Genomic DNA, 19,852 nt, shown 5'->3' on the forward strand with positions numbered 1-19,852 from the left:
ACTTATGTTTTCTCGTGAAATAGAAATGCCACATCGAGTCCCTGAAGACGAGGGGCGTGCCTTTAATGTGAAAGTATAACTCTAAATCCTGCCGCTAATCCAACTTAATTCCTCACTATAATCAATACTTTGCAACTGGTTGTTTCCGTGCAAATTAATTCCCATTCTATGCTAATCTTTTAATACGGTCTTAGAATCCCACCAGTGTACCTCCTTTGTTCTCTCCCATGTTGACAAAGTGAGTCATAGACTTTTGAATTTGCACATTAGAAATTGTAACCGACACTACATTTTTATTTAAAGTATAAGGGATAGCCTAAAGCTTATTCTAAACACATCCTCTGAAAATGAAAACGGGGACACCTTAATCTGCTCCTAGTTGTCAAACTTAAAACCACAGGTACTCAGACTAAAATACACGTTAAAGATAGTATAAAACTAGAGCACCACTGTGATGAACAGGCTCAAACTGAGAGTCAGGTAGTCCTCTGAGGAAACAACTGTCTCCCCCCCTGGCCCTATACAAAGACCACCAGATGCATGACAGTATAGAAACCCACACAAAAGGGCTGTGAGAATGGATTAACAACAAACAGCTTGTTTGCTTTCTTCTAGTGGAATAATGTTGCCCATCTTTTTCCTGATCGTCTGAGCTACTCAAGGTTGTGTGAGTTTGTAAAGAGTAATGCTTAATTGAAATCTCTCTGACTCTCCAGACAGCTTTGTTACACCAAACAAACTACATCTTTATCACGCCCATCACACCTCCACCCACCTTCAACCTGAGCAGAGGACTGATCAGCCAGGATAACTGAAAACACCTGTGTGGCTGTGCAGATATGTCTGGACTTAATCTGGACTAATTGTATTAGGCAAGCAGACTAGAGAAAAAGTAAACTGTTTATTTAACTGCCTTTGGAAGGATACAGTTAACTGCAAACCAATGCATTTAAATGTATTTTCAACCTCATATATGACAGCTTCTCATATTAGCCTATATTTACTTTTATCACATGTGCATCCTGCATGAGAAATTGCATCAGAGGTCACATAAAATGATGCATGTTTATGTTTTTCTGACGAGCAACTTCTGTATGAAAACATGCAGTAGCTACATTGGAAGTGGCGTGACATTATTATTCTAACGGCATGTCGACACAGGAGACGCTTCAACTGTGTTTTTCATTCGTCTGTATGACAGAACAGATCACTTCTATTTCAATCAATCCAGCTGTCTACAAAGCTTCTTTCTTCAATTTTTACACACGCACTTACATCGTAACATCATGATTGTGTGTTGGACTCCGAGTTGTGCCACAACATGGGTGACCTACTCTTAACACAGGCTACGTCACCTGTGCAGACACGGTGTTAACACCCTGTCTTCACACATGCTGCAAAGGGAAAGCAACACCTCAGCAGCAGTCCTCTGTCAGTGTCCACACTGGGTGCATTGGACCATTGTATCGCTGTGTAGGTCAGAGCACTCACTTTACTATCACCGGAGTTCACGTAAAACAAGGAAATAGACCTGAAGTTTAAAAAAGCTTTTTGTGCTTCCATGTACTCAAGTCGTTAGGAAGGATATTGAAGCACATGTGTTGGGTATAAATGTGAATTAGACACTGGAGACTGGAGTTTCATCCTGTACCATATGTCAACATTTGTTTCTGTTAACCATGACGACGATCTTCAAGTTATCTTAAGTTAATCAAGTCATTTTAGTTGCCTATTTAACCATACCTTAAAGCTGCTACAATCAATATGTTCAGATTAACAACGTTCTTTCTTTACTGTTTTTGGTTCAGTTTTACCGCTCTCTTCAGCTTCCTTTCCACAGGCAGCTGTTTTCAGAGACGAGGCTCTGACACACAAACTGTGTAAAACCAAACTGCACCTAACGGCAGAGAGACAAGGTGAGCAACTAGCTTGTCTACACCAAAACAGAGCTAAAATATGATATTATTTTATATCATTTAAATATAAATAAATATTATACATGGATAATGAATATGAATCAGGTTTTAGTTGGTGGCCAGACTTGCAACCCCAAATGACTGCTAATGCTCTGGATGTTTAAATAGGCATCCGTTTGCTAACACGTTGTCATATTAACTTAAAAGGTCAGTATTAAGTTAACAGCCCACTATTGGCCAAAGTATATACAATTAGGAAATATATATATATATATATATATAACTATCCAGGTTTAACCATAGATAGTGTTATTATATTCTTTTGAAATACACAGGAAAACCACATATATGGTCGTTTACAACTGAGGATTTGTTGCAGGATCCAAATTCCATTGCAGCTCTCTAGCTTTGCAGAACATAAAAGATACAAACAAATACAGTACAGAGACATTCTTCACACAGATACAAACATCCAAATGAGGTCAGTTTGTTAGCTTGCCACAGCACCACACAGCACTGACATGTATCTGATACAGTAGTTGTTTTTGGTTCATTGACATTCATGGACTGAAAAATAAAACTAGTGGTCAGACTTGAACAAATGAAAGAAAACAGAAACCTACTTTCTGTGACGAAAGAAAAACCTTTTTTCCCCCAACTGATAAATACTTAAATAGCAGTAGCCTAGGTGTGTGCCATGCTATTGCTTACAAATGTTGTGTATGAGAACAAGTTTCACATCCTCACATTTGTATTTAACAAGCTGTCTGTCAATCATGCATCGTTTGGTGGGTTTATATATTTGGATGAAAAATGGGCTTTTAAACTGAGGAGCTCGAAAAGCAAAACAAGTTCAGCATCATAGAAAAAAAATTGATTTAGACAGTAAGAGTTAAATCAAGCATCATCCATTGTGTATTAGGGTTGCAGACCTCACATCAGCACTGGGGTACAGAGTGTGGCTGTTGAGAAATGGTTTACATGCAAGTAGTGGGGCCCCTCTGGCAAAATATTGCTGAAGGCCCCAGAGAGTCTGCGGTGGTCTCGATAGTGAGCAGATGCAAAAAGAAAAAAAATGTTAAAACCCAGTTCACGTCACTCATTTAGTCCCCCTCCTGCCTTAGTTTTTAATGCCCAAATGATGCACATGTTCACATCCTTTTATGGACTGCAATCCTTTAATCAGAAAACAAGGGCGATATTAGAGCACCGCTCGGGAGTGAGCTGCATGCTAAAGTAGAGACTACAGGGTGCAGTGACTCGGTGTACCAGGTTCTTGTTCTGTTCTGTGCTCATCCTCTTCATTTGCATTCACAGTGGAGCACCTTCATTCCCCGAGCAGCTCACACAGAGAGGCCAAGGTCAGGTATTGTCTTGCTGCTCATACGCATCAGACTTCCCAGGTCCAAACCCCTCACACCTAAATGCTCCCACAGCTAAATGTCTTTGAACCATGCTGATGCATTGGCCATGACAGATCAACAAGTCTCGGGTCCCAAAAACCTTTTTAAGTGCAAGAGACCAGCCAGTCAAGTCACCATGCAGAGGTGTAAATGTAAATAGAAATGATAGTCTAATTTGCTGCTCGACCTCTTTGCAATGCCAGCAAATTACAAAGGCGAGTGTCTGCAAAGCAGTAAAGGACTTTACATCCAGTATATTTATTGTCCTGGCAGCATAAAAGAAGTACTTTCACAATTGAAGCCATGATGCCATCCGTTGGCAGTGTATAGCGATCAGACATTATCATGTCTTTGCGAGGAGCTGCTCAAAATATCGAAATGCTTTTTTGCCAAAAATGAAGCCGCACCATGATTGTTTTTTACTTTTGTCTTCTGTCAACACTTTAACAAAGAAATACCCCTAAAAGTTCCTAATGGCTTCGGAGAAACTTCCGAATGACCTTTGCATAAAGCTTTACAAGGCGTATTTTGTCAGGTAAGCTTGCCATGGCATCTAAATGGCACATTTAGGGAGAATTAACGTCTTGAGCTGTTTTTAATGTCACACTTGCTTCGCTGTGACCTTGCATGAAACATTTCTTTCTCATCTCACGTTGATGATAGACTGCTGCATTTTGGTTTATGAGGATTTCATGCTCATCTCCTCCCTCGTATGTTATACCAGGTGGCAATAGGACAATTCAGCGATTCCATCTCCATTTTTCAGACACGCCGTCTCTACAGCTTTGAGCGAACACTTGCCAACATATTTTTCCTTGCTCCATAAAATTGGAATTGTTATACTTTCCATTTTTCAGACAACAATAACTTTGACCAGTGTATAAAGACAGAGCTTATGATGCAGTAGAATGCAAGACTGTGTCAATGTATGAATACATTGCCGTGCTATTTTGAATAAATTACAACGGCTTTTGTTCTCGCATATGCCACCTTCTTTAAATGAAATGAACAAGTGATCCAGATGACTTACAAAGTAAAATGGGAGCAGAGGGATTGTCAGACGCTGGGATGCATATAATTCTGAATGCAATATGCCTCTCACTTGCCTGTTGTGCCATCTGGAATCGTTTGGGGAAATGCTGCAAGGCACGTATTTTCTAAGCATTGAGTGAAAATTAAAATTTTGTGTGTTTGTCCCGATCTTTTGCATGTGTACTGTGTGTAGCTCATGGAACTGAGCACAAACAACACACAAACACTTCTTACTGGGACTTGCAGCATACTCATTGTTTTGTAATAACTTACCGTTTCTGGTTGCAAATGATACAAATAAGACCCTAGAATAACTCCTTAAAAAACATACACTTTCACATATAGACAGGTATGTGTTAGACAACAGTGTGCTTTTCAATTCATGGCAACAGTTATGGCAACCCCATCCAACACCTTTTGGATGAACCAAGCCTTATCACCTTATCAGTGGTTGACCTCACTGAGGCTTGTGTGGCTGAAGTTCCATGTACCAAAAGTTTGTGGAAACGATCCCAGAAAGATGGATTTTAAAACAATCACATAAAGGTGTAATGTTCAATATTTGGCCATATAGTGTAAAATCTTGTTAAAATATGACGAGTGATTTTATTATTTATTGGATTTTCAGGAACAATCATTTTTCCTGGCTGACTTTTAGGAACCCTAACAAATAGTTCTGGTCAACAATTGAAACACAAATCAATTAAACTGCAGGTAATTTGAGGTAACCAAAATAACAACACAAATCTGAGCTTAGATGATCATTAAAATCATCTAAACTCTTATGATCAATTATTCCAGTTACTAAAGAAGGCCATGGGATTCAGTTAAAGGGTCTAGTAAATGAACAATATGTCTGATTCAGGCAACAACAGTCATGGGGGGGAAATAAAACTCTTTTGTCTTTATTGACAAAATATTTGGATTTCAACAGAACCTGGTTTGCTAATTTGTGATCTTAAAAAGGAACTAATATTCACAAAGCTTCAGCTTCACATTCCTTCACGTCCTCTTTGCCTCCATCCTCTTTGTTATCTAGAATATCAGGACACCTTGTGCATACTCCCCTTTGTACAGATACGATTGATGTTATTCTTCTTTTGCAATGCATGGAATACCTGTGCTATTAATGAACACCTCATTATACTGGATGAAATTCAAATCATCTGCTCTGCCAGACCTTTAAAATACTCTGTAACATCCACTCTATGCAATAACTGACCCACATCTTAATAATTCCTCAGCCTCTGAGATAAAATATTCCACTTTTGATATACTGATCCTATATTTGCAAGCATGCATTGTTTTAAATACAAGGCGTTCATAAAGCGGTTTGAATCCTACATGGTTGCACAGTTGTAAAACGACTTTGTGTTTTATTCAATTCAATTCAATTCAGTTTATTTTGTATAGCCCAGAATCACAAATTACAAATTTGCCTCAGAGGGCTTTACAATCCGTGCACATGCGACATCCTCTGTCCTTCCCTCACATCGGCACAGGAAAAACTCCCCTAAAAAACCCCTTTAACAGGGAGAAAAAAGGAAGAAACCTATGGGAGAACGACAGAGGAGGGATCCTTCTCCCAGGATGGACAGAATGCAACAGATGTCATGTGTACAGAATGAACAGCATAACAGAGATACAACACATTCAATGTATATGACATAAATGATTCATATAATAAGACTACTTATAATAACAGCAGCAATTATTACAGTAGAATTATAATTATGAAAATAATTGTAATGATTAGTGATTTTTCACGTCACGCTAATGTGCATTCCCGATCACATTTGCACCTCAGTAATCTGTTTGGCTACATTTCTGCTACATTATTCCGTTATGCCCTTGGATTGTAGCCTTTGGAGCAGCAGGAAGGCACGTTGTGGAGAGAAAGGTGTATTCGCTGTCACCATTGGAACATATGTACAGTACGTGGACATGCCGTGTGCATACAGTGCAGCATAGACACCCACAAACAGTAATTGTACTTGGGCTTGATCCTTAGCTTGGAGGCAGTTAAACACAGAATGTGTATCTTTGTCGCGATGAGTTAAAATACAGAGCGCTGACATTCAATTGGAAAAGTTGACATACGTGAACATGAATGACAGATGTGCACTCACAAGCCACAAAGCAAATCCATTGACTGAAAACCATGTCTCATGTGCCAAGGCTAATGTCATAATGAAGACATGATGAAGTGGATACAACTGACAGGAGTGATCGTAAAATCTCCTTTGGGAAATATTGCTCGGTTGACCTTTTGTTCAGCGTGTGTGGGAGGATAACATCTGTTTTGAATCAAGCCATCAGAAAACCATGGACTTTCCTTCATTTGAGGGCATCAAGAGGAACTGTACACATACAATTCTGCTACCTGAGCAACTAACTAAATTAACCGCCACAGGGGCTGGACAATGTGATATGCAGCTCGCTTTAATTAAGAACTAATTCCTGTTGGTCTCAAGGGCTTTAACATTCTCCTCTTTAAGAGCACAAGAAAAAAAAAAGGACAGCATGATAAAAGGTCAGCCTGTCTGGAGCTTCTAAGTTTTGTTTCGTGCATGGCTTTAGGCCTTTATTAAAATGAGAGGCATGCGCTCTCTGAGGAGCTCACTGCTGATCAGTGGTTTGCCAAGGACAGCATTGGTAACCGAGCTTGCAATGAGAAATCATCTATTTCCAGATGTAAAATAATTCGGATGGATTCACATATTGAGAAAACAGGACATTGGTCTGGATAAGGTATCTAAACATGGCAGCTCACTCATTCAGGGCTGTTACTTACATGTATTTGATACTCAGGAAATTGTCTGAACAGTGTTCCCATATCTTTCATATATATGTGCACATTGAAGTACAATGTTCAGATTCAACGATTCAGATTGTTGTAGCTATATCTAAAAAAGGTACAACATACTGTTTATTCAAACATCACCTTGAAATGAAACAAAAGAAGTTATTCCAAATTGGAGTGTTATTATGAAGTCAAACTCTCACAGCAATACTGTGCCTCTTTGAGAGGCTGTCAGCGCGCATATGTCAGAGGAGCTCCACTTTCATCTCCATAAATGAAACTGAACAATGATAACAACGATCCCAGTAGATCAAAAAAAAAAAAAAAAAAAAAAAAACAGATGAGCTCTAGGAACTTTCTTGCATATTTCTCTGCAATATCTCACCTTTGCTGTAGCTGCCTGGCAATGCAGCCAGAAGGGAAAGTCATCACTAATTAACATGTCAGAGCTGGATGTTGCCATATGAGCTCCAAGACACTGATTGACTCGTGGCCTGAGGCCCCTGGCATGAACTATTCAACATGCACTCCAGCACTTCTTCAGGCAGAGACAACAATGTCACTAGGGCTTTGTGAACTATATATACCACTTAAGCTATCTCTGTGGCATTAGTGACGCTGCTCTTTTTTTGTGGTGGTGCGAGATCAAACAAGAGGATCAGAAAAACAAAAGCAGCGCAGTACATAAGCAGTAAGGTGATCCCAGTGGAAATCCCAAATGGCTCATGTGCCTCCAATACTTCACCTGCGGATTTGCTTGCACTGCTCATCTACAGGTCATTTCCATTTAAATGGGAAGAGTTTTTTTCTTTGTGAACTTTCTAAGACAAAAAAAAAGACATGAGTGGATTAGCTCAACCCCAGCTAGATAATGGTGAACCGTACTGATGTTTCCAGAGGCCTTTATTCATGTTCAACCAGCAGCCTTCTTTTGATGAACATAAATTAGCATTTCTCTCCTTCACAACTAACCGGAAATCACAGTAAGAGCTACGGAACAGATAAAACAGAAAGGAGCTCTTACAGGTTTAAATATTCATTAAATGACATTCAAGTTTACATGTGGGCATTATTCAAAACATTTTCGTTTATATATCCTTCTCAAAAAGCACATGTTAAGGCTGAAATCTAGCAATAGCATAACATTACAGTTTAGCAATTTAGCCATTACCTTTAAGCCAACATTAGCATCTTGTTACAACAATAATACATTGACCACCCTTTTACAGGTTCATTAAGATAAAATGTCACTAAACATGGTCATTAAGACCAATAACACACACAATACCTTGTTCCCGTTCCAGATAGATTCTTAAACGTCCATAATTTAACCCTTATATAGCAGATAAATATCTTACAAACGTCCTTTTCTTTCAGTACACAACGTCAATTATCGTACTTTTATCATGTAAAGTTAAGTTACTACTCTCAATCGAGATTTGCATCCACTTCCGGTTTCCAAAAAAAGGAACCGAAACATAAAATGGCATTTACAAAATGAAAGGCTTGCAGGAAATGCTTATCTTAGGTAACTAGCAAAATAAAGGTTTGTAGGAAATAGTCACCTCATTAATAGAACCATTTAAGAGTCATTTATACACACTCTCACTGAAGTATGCTAACATGCAGGACACGCGTGATGAGTCTCATAAATCTGTAACCTCCCCCATTGCAACACACATCATCTGCAGACATTCAACACAGCTCTGATTAACCCCCAATGTAACAATTTGTCACCATCACTGCTTGTACATTCAACACCACGGTTGAGTGAGCAAGCAAAGTCCTCTCAGCTCCCTGAGTGCTAGCCCAATTAACAATGAGCATAAATTCAGCTGCTAGATTTGGTTATAATGTAGCAAAAAAACACTAAAGCCGTAACAAAAACCCTATGAAAATGATTCTAATGCTTATCCTAATACAAAGTATTTTGGCGGCTCCCACCGCCAAAATACTCTGTCCATTCATATCGAGCCCCGCAGGGTTTTTTATTATATTCATAAACATGAACATAAATTACTATAATTTGTATTACAAATGAGTATATGTAACGTCAAATTAGTAATTGAGGATGATTCATGCTCTCAAACCCTGCATGTAGTCTAAATGGTATGCAGGCTTCAGGTTTCCATTACTGGCACCTTGGTATTCCAGTTCAAGCACTGAATTACTGTAATCATACTGTAAACCTTAATATAATAAAGAAAAATGTAGGAGCAATATCACTATAATGCACAAATTACCCTCTGCAAGAGACCTTTTTTGCAATGAAAACCCCAAGCCAGCTTGGAAAATATGCTCATGGCCGTGTCTGCCCATAATATAAGTATTCATATTTCTTTACTTCAGACATCATTAAAAAAAATTGATATACCAAACAACCAACAAATTTAGCTCAGCTGCTACATCAAAGTCATTTGCAATCAATATCATACATATGAATGCACATAAATTCAGTGCCATTGCAAATCTGGCAACCAGCAGCACTAGACATCATAGTATGCGAGACAGTAATAAAACCCCAGCGATTCATGCTGTAATAAATCCAATCTCAAGCAATGCCAGCAACAAGCACAGCATAAAGCTTCTACAACTGAGCATGCAGGCTAGTTCTCCCAAACTGTAAGAAAACAAAACCTACCCGTTACATTTCATGGTTAAGAGGTATAGCGGTTAAAACTAGAGAAACTTAAAACATTTTAGAAAATGTGGAGTCCATTCCTGAAATAAACTGAATCTAAGCTTTATATCTCCCCATATGTAATTTGTACAACTACAGTTATTTGTCTTGGACACACCTGATCAATGAATCATTGCATGTTGAAATCTTAAGCGACTTCCTGAAATGCAACAAGCTTTCAACAAGCCAAAGCAAAAACAGTCACAGTCAAGATAATCACTATTACTGTGTAAATATATTTACTATGCAGTATTATTATTTTCTGCTAGATATATCTGATCTGAGCCCAAAATTATGATACATGTATGCTTTTTGGGGAAGTTTTTATATTGCATTTGATCGCCTTTCACAGTCATTGACAGATAAGAAAATGCTGCTTACTCCAAAGTGTCCACAGATGTTGGTACTGCACATACAATTGCTGCTGTAAAGCACTTTTTCTTTTGTTTTGTCATGATTTGACACAGCATACAGTTCAGGCAAGATATGTGGTCTGCACAAATCACAGCCTAGTTGTATTAAATATTAATATCAGAGCATAAATATGCTACACAGGCAGGCAAAAAAGACTCTGCCAAAGCCGTGTATTTTGATACATATCACCTAGTCATTGGAAAGTAATAATCCAGAAAAGAAAAGGAGACCCAAGTGCTAAGAAACTGATAAGCTATTAAAAAAAAAAGCTCTTACAGTATTTGTTTTATTAAAATTCTGATATGATATTGCCAATTTTGGGTAATTTCTGTGTCATTTTTATAGCAGCTAGCGTCATGTCTCATTATCTAATAGCCTTGTTTTACCAACACCAGGGTTTAATCGTCTGCCATCTGCAACTGCATTGATTAACTAAAATATCTGCAAGGGGAATTAAAAAAAGCAAAGCAACAAACAAGTCAAGCCAATACTGTGATTTAACTCAATATATCTGAGACATGTTTTTTTCTCAGTTGCAGTGTTACAGTGTAATGTCAGGACCTCATCAGATTCCAATGGGCTAATTGCAAACTTTATTTGCATATTGCATATGCAAATAAAGTTTTTCTCCTAGTTTTTCACATGCCCTGTTCAATCTGCTGTAACAGGAACAGCAACAGCAGTGATCGTGAAGGTCACTCAGAGCCGCAGTACACATATTAATGAGCCACAGTCGTTGCTAATGGAGATACAGTAATAAATATTGACACTATTGAATCATTACAATGGATCCCGGCTCTCGCGGCGACTGTGTACTTGGTCAAGTTCATTTTTCCTCATCTGTTACTTTTCATCTTCCCCACTTTCACACTCCATTACTGCATGTCCATGTCTGGCACACTTGCAATTGCAGATCAATGTGGATACTGTGTCTGCACCTCCCCACTGTTGTTCCTAATCCTTCACACCCCTGCAATCGATCAACCATGGATACATGTTAGCCATCAATAAATATGCCATCATTTAAAAGTTTAGAAGGCACTAACAGGGAAACAATGTGAAGAGCACAACTTTCTTTAGATAGATTGTAGATTGAATTAACAAAGGCCCTACAGCAATCTGAGCATCATTTTGGTACTTAAACAACCATTTCAATAATGATTCCCAATAAAACGTGTTGTGCTATAGCCCCAATGTTTACCTAATGTGACCTATGTCGTCGGTGCAAATCTATACAACCTAATCAGCTTGATTACATTTAGATAAGCTTTCTAAAAACTCAGTATTACAAATAATAAAAGATGAGTCTGGAATTAATTGACAAAAGCTCTTTTTCAACAGCAGTCTCCATGTGGCTGACCCACATATTGTCTTAGCGTTTATAGCTCATAACATCAGTGGAGGGACTTCTTTGATTACGTCTGGGTAATGGACAAGACAGAAATGCCTTGTAAAGCATTATCGTGCTGGCTCCTAATTGCCTGATAGCTTTAATTAAACTTAAGGCTCTTATTCTTGACTAATCACACAGCCTCACAGTTCCCTACCCTCCTTTTAAACGGCGCTCACGTGACTTTTTGCTCATGTCAGCGTTCCGTTAAAACAAAGTTGGCTCAAAAAATGGCACTTAGCGGGACTCACGCGCTGTTCACAGATGTGTAGTCAAGTGAGCCGATCCGTCAGTGCTAGCATTACAATTTGTCACCAAGCAGTTACCATGAGGCATAAATCAATACGCTCTCAAACAGCCAACAATTGCATTTCATATCTCACTTTGAGTAGCAATCCGTTGCACATTACTGTCACTCCATAATATCTGCTTAACATGTGCAGGAAGCATTCTGTTCTGTGTGACTCAAGCAAGGTGCCAACTACTAGGATACTAGGCTACCTACCACACACACTTAAAACAATTTGTGTGCATGCTCTATATTCATCCACTTTGATGATTCAGATAAAAACTGCTCCCTGCAGTAAAAGCGAAGGAACTCTGAGGAGAAGCTTTTTTGTTTCTAGGGGTCCAGGAGTTAATGCCTTACTTTGTACCTTTAAAATGATGCCCGCATGGTCACAAACCTGCACACAAATGCATCTGCTCTGCCTGTAACCTTTAGAAAATTGCAGAATGTGTGCTGAAAAAAAATGTAATTACCCAACAAGTACAGTATGGGTATTATAATAAGATTAGTATTGGACAAAAATACACAAGGTGCATCAGATTGTATAGTAAGAGAGTGTTGACAATGGGCTGCACATTCATTGTCTTTTTTCTAAATTCATCTAATATTTGTCCAAGTTTTTGCCCCCTCTGAAATAGAGGATACAATCAATCACATGATGTTTACTGATCAGTGAATTGGAATGTGTTCAGAAGGCAGTAAACATTGGTTTTTCATTTGTAATTTTATTAGCAATCCAAGCAAATCAGCCTTGAAAAAGCTCCAGTGTGCATTTATGTGTACCCAATTGCTCTGGCACCATTATGCGTTTGTACACTTTGACACCAAATACTGTATCTGATTTAGAGGGATCAACCTGAGATGAATAGCAATGCTTATTGTGAATTTTAAATACGGAAAACAGACGCTTCTTCACAGGCAAAAGGCTTTAACAGAAAGGACACCTTGGGAGTCTAGATTCTGACGTAGGTGAAGAGCGATTTGGAAGAATAAGGTTCTCCCAGCTGGAAATATCCAGCAAAGATCAGTCTAAGCTAAATGGTGGTTTGCACAATGCTCAGTCTCAAAGACAATATGACAGATACAGCTATGATATTTAAAGATCAATATCAACACATTATTTGGTTCATTAAACACAACAGGCTACCTAACTGTTTAGAAATAGTGATGAGTCTCCAACATTGTCGAAATAGATAGTAGGCACTCAACAGATGAGAATAAGAAGATCTTGTCTCGCACATTTCACCAAATGTGCGAGACAAGATTACCTTTGTTGATGTTTTGCAAAATAGTCCCAATCTCTACATAAATACCATGGGATATCAAAAGAGAGATATTTGAGATAGTGTGCAGTGGCTTATCTGTCTAGTAAGAGGTGGACTCCAACACTGAAAATTAATTTAAGGATCTATTTCGGTGCTGTTTACATGTCGTGAGATTCTTAAGATCTTACTTAAACTGCATGAATCACATTCTGTAGCAGTCTGGTGCAGTATTATATTAGTGCTGTAGCCGGAGAAAAAAATAAATGAAGAAAGAAGAAAAACACATTTTTCAATTGAAGGATCTTTAAGAATAGCCGCTCTGTCTGGTCAGTCATACTTGTTTTCCAAGGTTTAAAGGGACATGTTGTTGGAAGCATGTTGAGAATAATCATGTGACATGTCGTGCGTTGAAATAGGCCTTCAATATTTCAATATCTTCTTCCATACTTTCAACTTTTCTCCTTTTTCTATGTAAAAAAAAAAAAAAAAAAAAAGCAGGTGGCATTGAACCTCTCTCTAGAAACATATTTTCTGTGTATACACATAATATCTGGGAGACAGCCTCAAGGTTCAATGCTGCTTTTCACCTGTGCAGGATTATGTTGTATTGCCCTGGATATCACTTGGTGGATATACTTGCCATGTGCTGTACTGATGAATGCATGTTCTCCTGTAAACATTAGCTGATGTTTGTTATACTTGTGCAGAAAGACAGTTCTATCTCCAACTCTGCTGTACCATTTTTTTTCTATTTCACTTTAAAGCTAAAACAAAAAAAAGATAATTTATATCAGAACTTTGTGTATTGCTCACATAGGTACTGCAGTCGAGGCATAAGTAATATATGTATTAATGAACTGCCGCTGTGTTTCTCTATTCATATGGCCAACGGTGGGAAGGTTGAAATTCTAAATGATGTAAAGTAAAACCTTTCAACTCGGCTCAGCAGAAGAACTCTGTGATTCCTTCAAGCCGTCGGGCCCCCAGAGGCACGCAGCAGCAGCTCAGTATGGAAGGTAAAAATGAGCATCTTCCAAAGCATGGTGATCATTTTTTTGCTAGCCAGTAATTACGAGAAAAGCCCAAAGAAGAACGACGCTCATTCATTATTCGTTCCATTGCACAGCTCCTAACATCTTGGAGCGTCATATCACACACAGGATATATACGCTACGGCGTGCAGACTGTGCACACATGCAGCGTGCAAAGTCGTCTATCATTCTGCATCTGACAAACAGTTCAGGTTATTGATTTTACGAGGGAGGCTTGGTGGGAGATATCTACGGGTGTCTTCAAAGACCAAATAAGCTCCCACTGCTGAACATTTATAGGTTCACTTACTCTCTGAAACTTCCTGTGGTTTCTTTTTTTTCGCTGTTCAGACTGTAGTGAAATGTATAAAAAAATCAATGAAAGACATCAGGGAGGATTGTAAAACCTCTATCATGACTCAACAGTTTTGAACTCATGAACTTAATGAGCAGTTTAACAAATAATTGAATTATCATTCATGGTGCTCATTGCATAATTGGGACCACTTTAATATAAAATAATAATAACTTATTGACATCCTCAGCAGCAATCAATCCAAATGCTTGACAGCGTTAACTATTATTCATAGCATTGTGCTGATGAAAAGCTTTTGTTTCCATTATACAGTAAATATATTTCCAAAATGATCAACACCATTATCATTGTTACTGATAGTTGCACAGTTAACATGCCATTCTTTGTAAATTATGTTTGTGAGAATCTTACCTCAGGCTGCTTCAGTCCATCTAAATTAAGACCATAAATAAGCGTGGGACCATGACTCTGCTGTCACGCTCCATAACGTTGATGTGTGGTCTATTTTCCTTTCCACTTCCAGGGGGAATTTGCAGGTGAGAAAGCTCATTCCAGAGTGCCTTTGAGCTGTATATGCATGCATACAAGCCTGCTATCAATCAAGACAGAGAGATTACAGTGGATTTAGGTTAAGCTTAAATTTCCAAACACCAGTGGTGGATATGCTCTGTGGTTGAAAACTTCTATTTCTTGAATACATACATACCAAAAAAAAAAAAAAAAAAGAATGAACCAGTTATGAAACATTCTTATTATTTGTAGTAGTATTGTATTAATGATGTTGCTGTTTTACCATCTTGACCCCTACCAAATACTAAGAATGAGATGGCAATAAAATCCCTCAGACTTTTGCCTGTCTGCACTTGAGGTTATTAAAGTGTAATGTGGCCCAGTGTTGATTTAACACTGGAATTATAAAACTGTATGTTTTATATTCATCTAAAATGCAGTGGCATTTTCATCCCATCTATTCTTATACTTTCATTTTTTTTTCTTCTTTTTTTACTGCCACCGTCATAGAAAAACATTGGCTAACTTGATGGCGGTCAGCTTGTGGGCTTGATGTCACTGGCTGCTGTTATAAACAATGAAATGTTTGGCTGCACACCGTGGCTGGAGTGCCAGAGTGTGTTCCGAAAGCAGTAAGTAGGAGTGATAGTGGGAACACAGAAACAGGACTTGTGAGAGTCCGCTGAATTTATAAGCCAGAGCTTTTAGCAGCATGGGGCTGGGATATGTCAAGCTGCTCACAGTATTTTTGCCCTAAGAGGTTTAAAAAAAATGTAATAAAAATCAAACCCCAATGCTGTCAGTTATTATAAGGGTGGGCAGAGACAAATATAAACACTTAATGAAAAAAGAATTTCAATGTCCAATTATTTATATTTATTAATTCCACTCACATGTTGCACATAGACTACGTACTAGTCCAAGTTAAACCCAATATGACTGAGATACTTCTTTAGGTTTTCTGATTACAATTGATTTACTCCAAAGTTTAATATGCATTGCTTTAATATAAACTGTAGGTTAAAAGACTAAGTGTGATAGGCCTCTTTCACAGCATATAACTGGTGGGATTGTTTGGTCAAAAACAGCATCTATGTTCTTGATTTATTCGTATTCTTCCTCCTTCCGTTTTTGACACGTATCTACTTCAACACAGTTCAATGGTAATATCATTTTATCAGGATTATTTTTACTACTTGTATCTTTCAAGCTTTCCAAAATATTTTAAGAAGTGTTTAATCATCACTTCTCTTTGCTGGTACAGGGGTGTTCGACTCTGGACAGGTGCGTTTTAATTGCAGTGCCACACATTGATCCTGCATCTTCTCAAGCCCCACACAGAGGCCATTATAACTGCTGAAAGCATAGGGTTCACCTTTCCCATTTTTCGCAGTGGCATAGAACTGACAGAAAGCCTGGTTTAGTTTCATTTTTGTGATTGTTTCAAAATCAATAGCCAGATCTTTTTTTGTACACCAGGCCTGAAAACAGGGAACGGTCACCAACGATCCGGGCTGTGTTTTCAGTTTTCTTTCTTTTTCATCTTCCTCCTCTGAAATCTGACATTTTGAAATAATTTGTTTCGGACAGTAATACTGTTTGAATGCGATCATAGCTTTGTGTTTATACAGTATTTCCTAAAATATCAAACTCAGCTCATCATAATCAAGGACTGGAACAATCTGTTTTATAACACTTTTAAAGTCATCCTAGGTTGTTTTTTTTCAACTTCCCCTTACTCCCACAATTGACATTCTTCATACAACATTTTATTTAATCAAAACATAGAAAATGTCACCCTTTTTAAAACAATTTAACTGTCTAAGCTAGCAGGCTGACGTATTTTGCACTATGAGCCTCAAAGTGATCAAAGTGCCATCCGACTGCCACATTGAGTACAAGTTTACAACAAGACGTTTAAGGGAGCCAAACACTTAATTTTCCCAAATATTGACACCAGAAACACATATTTTACAGTAACACATTCAGCAGAGTCCACTGGCTTGCATGATTTAAATATAGGCAAAAGGAATTATGCCCTTTGAGAAATAAAATGGATTTTATTGGTGCCTGTCTGACCTAGGAGTCACTCAACATTTACCATCACCGTGGCAACCATTAGTTGCAGGTGGGGACTCACGGCATAAGCGCTGAATTTGGCTGATTAGACTGTTTTTCTCAGTGACTTCGTTATAGAAAAATGAACATAATTGCTATATAAACTCCACAAACACACACCTCTTCACACAAAGAAAGTCATGGCTATTCAAGGAAAAGACGCATTGGGGTGAGAATGTGTTGACACATCATAATGTTTAGTGCCTACTGCTTTAACTTTAAAGGAGATACACGTGCATGCATACATATCTCAACACAACACTACTCCTTATAATACACGGCAGTGCTTATCGGGCTCAGTCCCCTAATTCCAACTAAGACACTTAAATGAAACCTCTACTCCTTCTCCTTAAGCTCATTCAAGTCTTTACACCTCAACTCTCAGCATCAGCTTTCAAAAAGTGAGCTTGCCCACCGCAAATTCTTCAGGAATTTAATTCCCTTGTCTCGTGGCCCCAGAACGACTTGTTTTTCTCCAAGTGAGGAAATAGGAAATAGAATATTATCTCTCACTTTTTCCGTCCCCCCTTTTTTAGTTAAAAAAGTTTATATTACTTTCTGATGTAGACTAATTATATGTCTATATTGTTATATTTGAAAATCTTGTATTTCTGAACAGTTGAAACAGAGAAAAGCTAAAGGTTAAGTGTACAAGACATTTGACCTGAAGAAGTCTCTTTCAACATAAAATAAGTTACACCAAGAGCTATATAACAAGGTCATATATTCACTCAAACCTGACCCTTCTCTCTGTTTCATGGTTTAATTCTTTCAGCAAAAGTGTAAAAATGCACTTTCTGTCTCCTATCTAATGGAGATCAGAATCCCACAGTAGTGTATACATTTTAAAACTTTTGGCCAAGCCTAATACATTCATTGATGCTGGTCCAAGCCTACACTTCAGAAAGAGAATGTTTTATTCAAAGAGAAGGGAGTCTCACCTTTATAGTCATGAAGGCTGGCTGATGTGGACATGCACTACATGTATCTTTAATATCTCCATCTCATTCTTCATCTTATGGCACGGTATTTTTCTCCTCTATTCATATTGTTTCTAGCTTCCAGGCTTCCAAGAAATCGACAGCATTTCTGCAGAGCCGGTAATGACATCATTACCTATGGTGTTATCTTTGTGCCTCATTCCTGAGTGAGCAACTGAAGATTTGGAGCACAGAAAAACTTATTTTGCAAGCACATAAATGATATTTTGAAGATAAATTATATGCAAGCAAAAAAGAAATGGTTTGAGCAGACATAAACTATTCTGTGCTCAGTAAATGAAGTTGCATGTTTGCTGTTATCCATATTAATGCTCAATAATAACCCCTCTCACTCATTTTTACTCACAAGCTCTTGCTCGGTGCACTGGCAGACCACTGCACACTGGCTGAGTGAGAGGGGTTGTTATTATTGCACGTTAATATGCATAATACGGTAGCAAACATGCAAATTCATTTATTGAGCAAAGAATAGATTTTTGTTTGCTCAAACAGAATATTTTTTGCTTGTGTATAATTTATCTTCAAAACGTAATCAATATTCTTCCTGTGCTCCAAATCTCCCATTGTTCGCTCAAGAATGAGGCACAGAAAGAGCGCCACAATTACCCAGACCTCTGTGCTTTTATAACGGTCTCACAATTTGCTTGTTCTTGCCTTGGATTTAAAATAGATTTTTCAATTCACTACACCTTCAACCTTGCTAAAGTCACTGCGATGACACTAATAGTTGTTCGAAAAGGTATTTTCATTTAAGCAGCCAACCATGGATTCAAAAAAAAACCTTGGATTCTTAGTCATCCGAATTATAAGCAAAGAAAAGTAAAGATCGCACATTTCTGAAAACATCTATTGGAAAGTTCATATTTTTTAAGCAGTGTGACTCAACTGAACACAACAATTCAAAACAGTCGAGTTCCAGTGTAATTCTTTAGGATGAGCATTAAATCTGACAAATGTTTGCTGTACGAAAAACGTTTAATGATAAAATGCCTGCTGTTACTTTGACTCTGAAAATAAAGGGCTTTGCTCCTTTGCTGTGGAGTGTGTAAGTGCTTGCACATCAATGCATTCCTGTGTGTGTGTGTGTTGCAGTTCCGATGCTGCTTTTGTGTCGTTTATGGAGTTACAACGCTGCTGTTTTAATACTCACCGTCTGCATGACTTAGTCCCACTGTCTCCTATCAGCCAGCAGAGATGAATCAGGTTGTGCTGGATGCTTGCTGAGGCACTAACTGTGCCGGTTATTCTGATGCTCAATATATTTATTCAGCTCACAAGCTGCAGCAGTTATTCTAATTCAAATCCCTCATCCTATGGATGAAGACACATAAGGTTTTTTGACATCTTTGTTCGGCTGAGTCAGGCCCTCTGCGGTACAGCTGATATGGCTGCCTACTGTATTTAGGTACTCCAGGGAATAAAGGAAAAGATCATCCCTTCCTGCTCTATGTTCTTTAAAAAGTGACAATAAAAAACAAATGATGCTGTCAGACTTGAAAAGAACTGCTATACTTTTGAATTATTATCTAAATTATTTTTATATTCCAAGTCCTTCATTCCTATCTCAGTCTTTCAAAGTATCAGTGAACCTTATATTATTTTAAATGGAAGATATCAATAATATTCTACTTCCTAATTGAACAAAAGGGCAATGATGAATCAGCAGAGGTTTGCAGGTATGTCA

Source organism: Anoplopoma fimbria, chromosome 16, assembly GCF_027596085.1.
Source record: "Anoplopoma fimbria isolate UVic2021 breed Golden Eagle Sablefish chromosome 16, Afim_UVic_2022, whole genome shotgun sequence".
In the NCBI taxonomy this organism is placed as follows: domain Eukaryota; kingdom Metazoa; phylum Chordata; class Actinopteri; order Perciformes; family Anoplopomatidae; genus Anoplopoma; species Anoplopoma fimbria.